General features: G+C 39.9%; 1 protein-coding gene across 3 annotated transcripts in view; it reads left to right on the top strand.

Moving 5' to 3' along the window:
• LOC127637737 (astrotactin-2-like) overlaps positions 1 to 14,040 on the top strand; it is a 749,824-nt gene that overhangs the window by 401,274 nt on the left and 334,510 nt on the right. The window lies entirely within an intron of this gene.

The following is a 14,040-nucleotide window of genomic DNA, read 5'->3' as shown; positions in this document are numbered from 1 at the left end:
TCAACGGTGCCGCCGAATGGACGGAGCTGGTAGATGGGGGTGTTCGAGAAGGCACCCGTATTTCGACCAGGTCCAGTCCATAGATTGCATTTCTGGACCACAGGGGTGGCCATTGCCCGTTCGAGTGCCAGCGCTTCTGACCTTCTTGGCCCGGGGGGTGCAATCAGTCATTGAGCACAGTTCCTGCAGCACATCAAGAACAGGACTACCCAAGTGCAAGTTTGAAGTGCCCTTTTACGGCTTACTCAACTCGTCATGCATGTCCAGGAAGAAAGGAACTGGGGGCGTGGCTGTGAACGGTGCATGTAGATCCAACAGCAGGCAGCGTCAGAGGAACAGGAATGGGTGTGTGACTCGCAGTTGACTGCATACACGACCATCGGCTCTGAAGAAAATTTCTGAATGAACTCATAGTATTTCCTCGCATTTATACCCGTATGTCCGGGGGCGGGGTATGCAAATACTATCTGCCAACTTCTCATTGGCCTTTTTTCATAGATCAGAGGCATATTCGGCGCTCAAGAGAGACCCCTAGTGTCGCTTCTCTGACACAACGTCGAGAGAGCGACAGACGGGGAACTTGAGTTAGACATTTTTCTATAATATTATTAAATATGTCGAATACATTTCAAACATGAATTACGCTAATGTGTACATCTGTTTGCATTTTGTTACAGCTGAAATGCATGCATCCCTTAACCAGTTCCCTGAGAAAATGTAGACATTATTTTGAAGTTACTGAGTGGAAAACAAATGCTTTTCTGCATTTGTTTTCTCAGTTAATATTATTTTTATTTCAGCGTGACATATAAACTTAGCAAAAAAGAAACATCCTTTCACTTTTAACTTCATCAGTTTTCAGCAATCTTAAGATGTGTAAATATTTGTATGAACATAAAAAGATTCAACAACTAAGACATAAACTGAACAAGTTTCAGAGACATGTGACTAACAGAAATGGAATAATGTGTCCCTGAACTAAAGGGGGGGTCAAAATCTAAAGTAATAGTCAGTATCTGGTGTGGCCACCAGCTGCATTAAGTACTTCAGTGCCTCTCCTCCTCATGGACTGCACCAGATTTGCCAGTTCTTGCTGTGAGATGTTACCCCACTCTTCCATCAAGGCATTTGCAAGTTCCCAGACATTTCTGGGGGAATGGCCCTAGCCCTCACCCTCCGATACAACAAGTCCCAGATGTTAAGTTAATGGGATTGAAATCCGGGCTCTTCGCTGGCCGTGGCAGAACACTGACATACCTGTCTTGCAGAAAATCACACACAAAACGAGCAATATGGCTGGTGGCATTGTCATGCTGGAGGGTAATGTCAGGATGAGCCTGCAGGAAGGGTATCACATGGGGGAGGAGGATTTCTTCCCTGTAATGCACAGTGTTGAGATTGCCTGCAATGATAACAAGCTCAGTGCGATGATGCTGTGACACACCGCTCCAGACCATGACGGACACTCCAACTCCAAATCGATCCCGCTCCAGAGTACAGGCCTCAGTGTAACACTCATTCCTTCGACGATAAATTTGAGTCTGATCATCACCCCTGTTGAGACAAAACCATGACTCGTCAGTGAAGAGCACGTTTTGCCAGTCCTGTCTGGTCCAGTGAGCCAGTCTGAGCACTGATGGAGCACTCTCGGGCAGTTGCTGTTGCCATCCTGTACATGTCCCACGGGTGTGATATTCGGATGTACCAATCCTCTGCAGGTGTTGATACATGTGGTCTGCCACTACAAGACGTTCAGCTGGAAAACATTGTTTATACACTTTACAATAAAGTTCTGTAAAGTTATTTGGATTTTTACAAAATTATCTTTAAAATACAGTGTCCTGAAAAAGGGACGTTTCTTTTTCTGCTGAGTTTATATATTATAGTATTTTTAGCCAAATCATTACAGATAAACTTTCTAATGTGATGCATGTTTTAGCATGCCTAATGTGTTGCTACTGGACATTGACTGAAATTAAGTTAAATTATTCATACATTTGCTTTCTGAGACATATTTTGTGTTATTGTGTTAAAGCTAGTTACTGTATGTTCATGTACCCAATGATGAGTGGTATACTGTTGTTGTATTGATAAATATTCTCTATTATAAATTTTGTAAGTATGCCCTACATGGTTTGGTCAACTACCCCTCAAAATATATGTGCACGGCGCTGTAGTAGTGTAGATATACTTATGCATTCAGAGCAAATGCAGTTCATTTATGTGAAATACAACAGTGTGCCCAAGCATTTTGGTGATTTATGCTCACGGTGTCATGGCAAACAGACAGAATATCCCTCATCATGCAAGAGCAGATCTCAGCCGCTGCCTAAGGAGAGTAAATAAGCTCTTGTCCCATTAAAGAGCAAATGCAGCATACTCGCAGCTAACTAACACCCTGTTCGCACACACACACACAGTAGAGGATACATCATGATTAGTGTTGCACACAGGGCAGAGTTGCTTATCAAGCATTTTGTTTAAAGCATGCAAGGTCATTAGTCTTGTGCCGACAAGGAGAATGAGTCAAACAGTCTAAGCTCTGCCCTGCTTCACAGCGTGAATATCACATTACGCCGTAAAACTCCTGATGCATGACCTGGATTTTGGATATGCTGCTTTCTTTCACCTTGTGTATCCTTATGAATGATGCTGTTTCCACTGTATTGAAAATGCTGGCTCAGGCAGAGTTTGTGATATCGTACAACCATTTTCTCTGCAATCAGTGTTTGAAAAGTTTTATGTATTTTTAATTTTTTTTATTTAGATTGGTTACTTTTAAGGTACCATTTTCAGTGATGCATCCAACTGATCCACTTGTGTAAAAAATACATAAATAATAATAATAATACTTAAATAAAAATGAGCCAATATAATAAAGTTTTGTTTTATTGTTGGTTAGTTGTTTCTGTCATCTCAAGCAGAGCCATTTCTGAGTATATGGGGGCCCTTGGTGAAATCCAACGGGGAGGCCTCCTGTAACTCCCGCCACCCTCCGGATCATTACATTTTCCCTTCCCTCTATGGCCAAAAGGGGGCCCCATATATCTGTCTAATTGAGTCATAACAGCGGCCTGAGTCTTCAATCAGAGGCCCTAATTTGCCACCTTATAGTGCTTATAGCTAGAAACGGCCCTGATCTCATGTATTGTCACACAATTGGTATAGCAATGACTGAGCTCTTCTAAATGTTGCTCAAAATGTAAAACCCTGCATATATATTATACTGTAAATTGACTGAAACTCAAATTTACTTCCATTAGCTTTCAGTGCTATAAAACAGTAATTACTGTAAACATGTAATTTCCTTAAGTGAAATTTTTACATTTGTATGGTACAGTATATAGCACATGGCATTGAGTTTTGGCACTCATGTGAATAATGCAAATTCCAATGTGGATTGTGATGACATGTATGATACCTGAAACCAGGGATTTACATTAACATTTTGCTCATGACATTGATTGTAGTGTCTAAGCAATTGAGAAAACCTGCAATTGCCAATTTGCCAGGTGGCTGCAGCTGAAGCTAATTGAATTGTGTTCGTCTCACATTCAGCACTTAATAAGCAGTAAATATTCTTCTCATATCTGACATTCACATCTCAGAATCTTTATTGCCAAGTATGCTTACACATACAAGGAATTTGTCTAGGTGACAGGAGCTTCCAGTCTACAACAATACAAACAATACCAAAAACAGCAGCAAGACATAGGTAATTAAAAACAGAAAAGAACACAAAATAAATAATTATACATATACTGTACGTACATACACTCACCTTCATACATACCCACATACACACATGTAGTGCAAATCTAATACAGTCTGTTATATAAAGAACAAAAACCTGTATATTATGTACAGAGCAATGTAAGTAATGGCAGAAGTGGATATGTTGGATAATATAAATTAAAATTAAACTGTGTATTGCACATAAATATTGCTCAATGGGGCAATTTAATTGTTCATTAGATGGATGGCCTGAGGGAAAAAACTGTTCCTGTGTCTGACGGTTCTGGTGTTCAGAGCTCTGAAGCGCCGGCCAGAAGGCAACAGTTCAAAGAGGTAGTGGGCTGGGTGAGTGGGGTCCAGAGTGATTTTACCAGCCTTTTTCCTCACTCTGGAAGTGTATAGTTCTTGAAGGGAGGGGCAGGGGGCAACCGATAATCCTCTCAGCAGACCGAACTGTCCTTTGTAGTCTTCTTATGTCTGATTTCGTAGCTGCACCAAACCAGACAGTTATTGAAGTGCAGAGGACAGACTCAATGACTGCTGAGTAGAACTGTTTCAGCAGCACTGGTGGCAGGTTGAACTTCCTCAGCTGGCGAAGGAAGTACAACCTCTGCTGGGCCTTTTTCACAATGGAGTCGATGTGTATCTCCCACTTCAGGTCCTGTGAGATGGTAGTGCCCAGGAACCTGAATGACTCCACTGCTGCCACAGTGCTGTTTATAATGGTGAGGGGGGACAATGTTGGGGTGTTCCTCCTAAAGTCCACAATCATCTCCACTGTTTTGAGCGTGTTCAGCTCCAGGTTGTTTTGACTGCACCAGAAAGCCAGCCGTTCAACCTCCTTTCTATATGCAGACTCATAATCATCTTGGATGAGGCCGATGACAGTGGTGTCGTCTGCAAACTTCAGGAGTCTGACAGAGGGGTCCTTGGTGGTGCAGTCATTAGTGTACAGGGAGAAGAGTAGTGGGGAGAGCACACATCCCTGGGGGGCACCAGTGCTGATGGTACAGGTGGTGGAAGTGAATTTTCCCTGCCTCACAAGCTGCTGCCTGTCCGTCAGAAAGCTTATAATCCACTGACAGGTAGAGGTGGGAACAGGGAGTTGGTTTAACTTAGTCCGGAGTATATCTGGTATGATTGTGTTGAAAGCCGAGCTGAAGTCCACAAAAAGGATCCTTGCATATGTCCCTGGTCTGTCCAGATGTTGCAGGACGTGATGCAAGCCCATGTTGACTGCATCATCCACAGACCTGTTTGCTCGATAAGCAAATTGAAGGGGGTCCAGAAAGGGTCCAGTGATGTCCTTCAGGTGGGCCAACACCAGTCTCTCAAATGACTTCATGACCACAGATGTCAGGGCGACAGGTCTGTAGTCATTAAGTCCTGTGATTTTAGGTTCCTTAGGGACGGGGATAATAATGGAGCGTTTGAAGCAGCATGGGACTTCACACTGCTCCAGTGATCTACTGAAGATCTGAGTGAAGATGGGGGCCAGTTGGTTAGCACAGGAACAAAGGCACGCTGGTGAGATGCCATCTGGTCCTGGAGCCTTCCTTGACCTTTGCTTCCGAAAGACACGACACACATCGTCCTCACAGATCTTGAGTGCAGGTAGTGTAGCAGGAGGGGGAGGATGGGGGTTGCAGGAGGTGTTAATGGTTGTGTGAAATGAAGGTCCGAGTGCATGTGGGGTGTGAAATCGGGCCTTTCAAATCTGCAGTAAAACACATTCAGGTTGTCAGCCAGTCGTTGGTCCACCACAGGGTTGAGGGTAGGAGTCCTGTAATTAGTAAGTTGTTTCAGGCCACTCCACACTGATGCAGGGTCGTTAGCTGAAAACTTGCTTTTCAGCTTCTCAGAGTAGCTTCTTTTAGCCACTCTGATTTCCCTATTCAGTGTGTTCCTGGCCTGATTATACAAGACTCTATCCCCACCCCTGTAAGCCTCCTCTTTGGCATGACGAAGCTGTCTGAGTTTTCCTGTGAACCATGGTTTATCATTGTTGAATGATAAAAATGTCCTAGTAGGGATGCACACACCCTCACAGAAACTGATGTATGATGTAACAGTATCTGTGTGCTCGTCCAGGTCTGTAGCTGCAGCTTCAAAAACACTCCAATCAGTGCAGTCAAAGCAGGCTTGTAGTTCCAGCTCTGCTTCATTAGTCCATCTCCTTATAGTCCTTACAACTGGCTTTGTTGATTTTAATTTCTGCCTGTAGGTCGGGAGAAGATGAACCAGACAGTGGTCAGAGAGTCCCAAAGCTGCACGTGGGACAGAGCGATATGCATCCTTTAATGTTGTATAGCAGTGATCCAATATATTCCTGTCTCTGGTGGGGCATGTAATGTGCTGTCTGTATTTGGGCAGTTCGCGTGTGAGATTTGTTTTGTTAAAGTCCCCAAGAATAATAATGACTGAGTCCGGGTATTGTTGTTCTGTGTCTGAGATTTGATCAGCCAGCTGTTGCAGTGCTAAGTTCCCAGACGCGTTTGGAGGAATGTAAACACTCACCAGAATAAACGAAGAAAACTTCCGCGGCGAGTAGAACGGCTTACAGTTAATAAAGAGCGCTTCCAGATTAGGACAGCACATCCTCTTTAGTGTTGTTACATCTGTACACCAACTTTCGTTGATGTAAAAGCATGTTCCACTACGGGGCATCTGACCGCCAGAGCCCTGGTACAATGCAGAGCGAAACTTGCATGATTCAGTCAGGCTTCGCTCGGTTGCGGCGGCCAGCAGGAACCATAAAACTGATGTGTCCCATTTGAATTCTACGTAGAATCTTTTAATTTATAGCACTTTATAACAAGTTTTCCTTTAGTGGAACTCGAGCTGTATATGATCGCTATGGGACACAGTCTGAATGTCACGTTCTGAAGCCCTTAAACAATCATGCCAATTTATTGGCTGATGCCGCTTAAGCGACGCCCAATAGGGAGCTATGTCACAGGTTCCATAAAGGTGCTCGGTTTCGTACCATTGCGTCAGATTTTCTGTTCTTCAGTGCACGAATTGTCTAAGCCTATGTTTGTTTCTAGCAACTCACGTCAAAGTGAGGATTATTCTTCTCCCTTTTGAGTGGCAAACACGTAAGGACATTGTTGACACATTGTGAATTCCAGAGCAATTTCAATTATTAATTTTTTTATATTACAAGGTACCGATGAGGACAACAGTGCTTCGTCAAGGCTCGCAATTTATCACCAAGAGGCCTTATCCCCACTTGTTCCAGTTCTATGGCCTCCAGATTGGGAGCTCCATTTGCTGGAGCCGTATGGGATTTTGGCTTTGAGAAGATAGGAGTGTGAACAGACACCAGAATCCTCCTCATGTTTGTCACCCTCCCCCTGAGTGAAAGCGTGAGCTTCGTCGGACATGCTCTGAGGCCAAGCTCAGTGTTAATTTGCTGAAAAACAATGCATGAGAGAGACCGCAGAATGAGGGGGCTGAAATAAGAGAATATTCCCTAACTGAGTGAAGGTGAATTAGTGCCATTATTCTTTCAGGATTCTATCAGGAGATGCAAGATATTTTAACTAGTTTTTTCTTTCTCCCATTTTGTGGATCGCACAGGCATTCTGCAGAGAGAAGAGTCACGCACTGCTATCTCTGCTCGATTTTTCAATGGTGGCAGCTGCTGTTGTATGTACAAAAAGGATTATTCTGTCAGCGTCCCTGCTGCAAATACATTTCAGGGCACTCATCATATATACCTGAATACAATAAAGGCAGAAACATTATTAAATCCCATTCAACCACCCACAGTAGTAGAGGCGCAAAGGCCCACATCTGCTGTGCCGCTGGTTGTGGGGCAGTTGTCAAAAGTTAATCAAGCACGCTATCTAGTGATTTCATGTCACTCTACAGGCGAGAGCCACACATTAATTCTTCTGTCTGCCCATCTAGTGGCTTGGCAGCAGTTGCAGGGCATTTCAAATCTGGGTGCTTCGAACAACAGGGCATGGGGTTGTTCCGAAAGACATTCTCACCCCAACTCGTCACATACGGATGCTCGGGCAGTTTCGTCGCTTATTGACGTGCCGGGTATACCTTTGGCATCATTTTTCAACGCGCAGGGTAATCCGATAGACTTCTATGTATCTCTGAACCGGAGCGTGTAGCGTTGAAATTTCACGTCTTGGGTAAGCTCACGCAGCGAATGGGTCGAGAGTCGAGACTGCAATAAATAAAAATAAAAAGGAATAGGCTACAATGGCCCTCCAACTGGTTTTTTATGTTTCAAAACCGGACGCGTCGTAAAATGACGCCAAAGGTACACCCAGCGTGTCAATAAGTGACGACAAAGGGGTCCTGCCCGAGCGTCCGTATGTGACGAGTTGGGGTGTGAGAATGTGTTGGTTTGGCAAGCCCCGTTTTGGATTATGGAAATTCACTCTCTCTTTGAAAAAAGGGGCAATAGAGGAGATTTCCTCTTCTCAGAGAGAATGTGGCTTTTACATACGCTATTTTCTGGTCCCAAAAAAAGACGGCGGCTTGTGTGCCTTTCTGGATTTGAGATGTTTGAATTTCACCCTAATGAAATGTCAATTCAGAATGCTGATGCAGAAACAATTAATGTTACAAGTACAGCCGGGGGACTGGTTTGTGAAAATAGATTTGAAGGACGCTTATTTCCATATTTAGCCAAAACAAAACAGGCATTTAATCAGAATTGCTTTTGGGGGAAAGCGTACCAATTTTGTGCCCTACTGTTCGGAATTTCACTGGCACTACGCACTTTCACAAAATGGATGGATGCAGCTCTGACACCCTTGAGGCTTCAAGGCATCTGCATTTTAGTTCTTATTGGTAGATATTATCTTGTCTCTAGCTTTATGCACGGAGTACACAGGCTTAGACCTTTTTGTCCCATCATCGTTCCTTTTTGGGATTTTTCTGTTGTTTTAGAGGTGTTATCGGGTGCTCCGTTGGAGACCGTGAGAACAGTTAATGATACGTTTTTGAATCTCAAAATGAACTGTTAGTGGCATTGGTATAGTTTAAGAGAGTTGGTGATTTGCATATCCTGTTGGACAATCCCTTGTGTATGGATTTTGTGCCAGGGTGTTCAAAGGCTCATTCGGGCTATTTGCCCAAGGTTATTTCTACGTCAATCCTAAAACCATTTTTTCAGGCTTTCTCTCCTCCCCAATTTGACTCGGAGGAGCATGAAAGGTTACATATGCAAGACCCAGTTCGGGTGCTGCGTTTTTTATTTTTTTACCATATTAGCTGCATAAGTGTTTCAGAACCAAGGTTTCGTACGTAACCGAGACATTTCATTTGTTAAAATTAATAAATGCATTATGTATCATGAATTAGCATTGAACAATTGATATATATATATATATATATATATATATATATATATATATATATATATATATATATAATAAATGCTGTACAAGTATTGTTCATTGTTAGGTCATGTTAACTAATGGTATTAACTACTGTTAACAAATGGAAACTTGTTTTAAGTGTTACCACAATATAGTTGTGATTTTTCTTAATGTAACCCCTAACCCAAACCATAAACCTAACCAAGATTTTTAATAGGAAAATAACTAATATTGGGGATTGGAACAAGACGAGGGAAGCGTATTACAGATTATTGCCATAGATTAGTCATTTGTATTGAATAAATTCATAGTGAATGCTGTATCAAAATTGTTTACTGACATTTAATTTGTTGAATTGTTTGATAGGAGGCTATCTAAAATTTGATGCCTGTATTTTATAAATGTATCAATTTCTGTTCGTTGATTTGTAAGTCTCTATGGGAAGAAAAGTTGTTATACGAGCCAAGTAATAAAATATCATTCAATTCCACAATCTTATTCTATGAATTTACATGTCAGTTTATATTTAGCGGCACAGCCAGTAAGCCCATTGCTTTCGACAAGAAACATTTGGTGTCAGTAGACAAAACAGTTGTGGTTCACTGTAAATATTGAATGCACAAATAGTTTTATGATCTCCATCTGTTTGTCTAATTTGCATGCATAATTACAGTTTCAATTTAGTCAGAACAATTTAGACTAAATTGCCTAACTGCTGCTTGTTTCCATATTGGATTTACAAAATAAAGAATAAAAAAGAAATATCAGAAACTGGAGATAAAATGTAAAAGGAGATTGTTTAGCTAGAAAGACCACACGTGAAAATCTAAACCTTTTCCTGAAATTCAAATTCAACCAATAATTCAAGTTACACATTTCTTAAACCTACGATCAGTGGAATACTATCTTTATTAGTAGTAGTAGTAGTATTTTAATTAAATGCAATTTTTGCCTCTTAGTACATCTATGTTTCATAAATGTACAATGTGCTTAGTAATGTGTGTTATTAATTAATTTTTTTGATCAGTTGGATAGTAGGTTGTTGCTTTGGTCGGTCAGTTGTCCATTATATATATATATTTATTTTATTTTATTTATTTATTTGGTCAGTTGGATGGTTAGTTTGTAAGTCAGTTGGTAAGTTGTTTGGATGCTTGAATGGTTATTTTATGCTTTGTGCAACACACAAAGATGGCACTGTGATCATTTCTTTATTCTCGTTATACTGTATGTGTATTTTACAAAGGTGTTCAGAGACTAAAGCACCAGAAGAGCCGGAGAAGGAATTAAGTGATTAGACTGGGAGAGCAGCTCCCCATGACACCCACATTTAATGGAGCAAAATCATTACTACTTCATTAACTTTGAAATGTAGATTTCATCTGAACAGTGCTTAAATAGAAATGAGTCGTGAAGGGGAGGAAGGATGGAATGATAGTGATACATTGGAGGCGTGAAACAGACGTGCTGCGTGAATTACGGATGATTTTTACTTCATCTCAGCGCACAGTCTAGGCATCTTCAAGTGGGATGCAGGTTTTATTTCAGGCAATCTGTGAGATAATTAAATTACATAACAAAATGGTGTCAAACACAGCTAAACTAAAAATAAATTGATTCCACTGCATTTTCAGCTATGGGTTCCTACTTCCTGCATCGTGGCAGAGTGACATTCGGGATGTAATTTGTCTAAATAATTGGTCTTAACTTTGTATGAATAAACATTATATATGCTACAAATGAACAGTTTAAACGGACGTCACTGTGATTAGGGTTTTTTCTACCATGAGAAACCAGCAACAGCGTGATGAGTGGCCTTAAAATTAAAGTGTGACATTTTTCCACCACCAGTGTATAATGTGTAAATAACTCTTCACTATTATTAGTACATTATTATGTGTACAAGTTGCACATTTGAGTGTGCAGAAAAGTTGCTCATGCTAAATTGCTGCATGATTCACTACAGGTGCGGATGCACATAAATTTAATGATCATATATCAATCATATAAAATCTTTTTGCACAAGATCATCTATATCGTCACTACATCACTGTAACCCACCTATGGATATACCCACACCCATTGTAAAAACCTCCATGCCACATATATATATATATATATATATATATATATATATATATTTATATATAATTAATGTTGTTTTTTATTCTTGATAGATTTTAGAAAAAAAGAAAATGAGGCCCCATGGTTTCTTTTTATCCCCAAAATAAATAAATAATTTATGCAGAAATAACTATATGTATTTAATGAGTAAAAAACTGAACATTTCTGAGATGTCTGTGAAAAAAGAAAAGATGTACAGGAATAATTTGTGCCAGGATTAGTGAGTGATATAATTAATATTTTATGCCATGTGCGGCACAGCAAAGGATAACTTGACCTTTTTGATTCTAATTTAATGATGAAGTGAAGCGATTGTCTTATAATGAGGAAGAATATCATAATAGAAGAGTATTTAAGCAACTATTATTTCCATTTGCTCAGATGTTTTTTGTGTTATACTGCGGTTCATGTTGATGTACTGCTCCTACTGTCAGCCGTTTCTAGGCAGAGGCGAACTAGGGGGTTACCATTTTTAGAATACTGTACGTGATGGAAGTCATTTAAAAGAAATTAAAAGTATTTCTGTACATTTCTTCTACCTCCACCTCATTCTCAAGTAAAAGAAAGAAAAACAAACTTTTAATAAAATGTTCTGTATATCAGAATCATATTATATTATATACACCCAGTATACACTAAATATATATGCAGTATCTCTCTCTCTCTATCTATATACAGTATATACATATTGAGATGTGGGTAATAATTAGCTGATCATTAAACTTTACTCCTAGATTCCTATCTGATTTGACTGGTGTGAGAGTTGTTAACGTCAGCTATACACTAAAGGATGTTGTCTTGTCGTGGTCAGTGGACAGGCAGTCAGAATACATTATATGGAGTTAGCACTTTCCAGCTGTATTGTTCCAGATATGGACAGCAGGGTGGTCTCCGTGGAGCGTCCTCTTTTAAGGCCAGGTTGTCATCGAGCAGGTTGTTCAGTGAAAGAACAGAAACAGGAACGTCAAGAGAGGGGAAGAGTTATGTCAACCACAAACAAAATAACAGAAACCTCAGACCTTACAGTGATGCACTTGACGTGTTAGTTCAGAATCAACCTTGCCCATGGCCTCTAAGTAAAGAATGGGGGTTTTTCATGTTGTTGGGTCCCTTTTACCATGTGTTTTCACTGACTTGGAGTTACGCAATAAATATGTTGTATAGTATGTATTATATTTGTTAGTACATAGTTAAAGACACCTAATATAAAGTGAGACCAAGTAGTGAAATAAACATTCTGGTTAAACTTTACTGATCAGAAATTAGACAGTAATTCATGACTAATAAATACACTTGTAAGTGACTATATATGGACTTGTTTGGCATTATAAAGTGTTTGGTTGCACTTTATTTTACAGTACTGTTCTATTTTTACCTACTACATAATTACAACAACTACAGTAACTACTAGATACTAAACCTAACCCCCACCCTAACCGTAACCCATATTAAGTGCATGTAGTTACCTAATATTACTCAGTACATTCTTGGGGAAGTACACTGTAAATACATGTACTGTAAAATAAAGCACAACAGAGTATTTATCAAGCATTTATTGGATGATTTCTTATTCTTGCTTTATATTTGCTTTTATCATAACAATTAATTTCTTAGCTAAAACAAAACATATCAATAGCTAGTATGATGCAAAATGCATCCTTTATAGGTTCTCAGTACTCCAGTGAATGTGCAGCTTATAAGTATGTAGAATGCATATATTATTTCAACAAAGCAGGGAAGGTTAGGGTTAGGGGTAGGGATAGGGATAGGGGTTGGTGTAGGGTGTTTGTGGGACTCCAAATAAACACAATTACCATACTGCAGTGATGTTCCTGTACTTTATGGTAGTATTTATGGTAGTGTGAAAATATTATCTAACACGTTGATGCTTTTTGTTGCTTTTTATACTAAGCATCAAACCTCTCTGCCTTCTATATTTATTTTATTCTTATAAGTTGCACTTTCACAAAGTGTAATGAGAACCTATAAAGTATGTATTTTGCACCTTACTAGCTATTGGCATATTTTGTTTGTATCTAATAAGTTAATTGTTTGACAAAACAAACAAACAAACAAATGTAAACTGTATGTCAGGAAAAGGTAAGTAATCAACCGAACAAATGCCTAATAAATACATTATAATTCAAAACAACTCTGTAACTACTCCTTTACAAGTCCAATTATTAGTCATTAATTACTGTCAACATTCGGCTCCCTAATGTAAAGGGTTACCTAATTTTTTATATACATTGTGTGACAATTACTTCTATGTATTTTTAATATCTAAAATTACAATTGTTTCACAGTTGGGGCATGATTTCCACCACACTAAACAATTTTGCCCCTCTTAAAGTTGTTTTTCAAAAGTTAGTGTCCTTGTTAAGCAACCAAGTGTATTTGTTATGCATGCTTGAGATGAAATATGAGACGTGACGTTTGAAAGGTAGAAATTCAAGGTAAATATCACAAAACGTATCGGGTTACATGTGTAACCCTTGTTCCCTGAAAAAAGTGGAACGAGATGCTGCGCTGCTAAGCGCTACGGGGAACAACCCTAACTGTGACCGAGCTGAAATAGTGTGTGTAACACGTCAATGAACATTGACCGGAATTTATAGCCTCGGCTGATGTAATCATTAGATGCACCTGCGGCCAGGCTATAAATGGATATGTCACCAGGTGTCATCAGATACTTCTTTTTGAAGAGCAGTCCTGGGATGTCCCAGTGCGGAAAAGCAGCGCAGCATCTCGTTTCGCTTTTTTCAGGGAACAAGGGTTACACATGTAACCCGAGACGTTCCCTTTACAAAAAGCTTCACTATGATGCTGCACT

The sequence above is a fragment of the Xyrauchen texanus genome, chromosome 4, assembly GCF_025860055.1.
Source record: "Xyrauchen texanus isolate HMW12.3.18 chromosome 4, RBS_HiC_50CHRs, whole genome shotgun sequence".
Classification (NCBI taxonomy): Eukaryota; Metazoa; Chordata; class Actinopteri; order Cypriniformes; family Catostomidae; genus Xyrauchen; species Xyrauchen texanus.
This window is presented reverse-complemented; position numbering and strand designations above follow the sequence as displayed.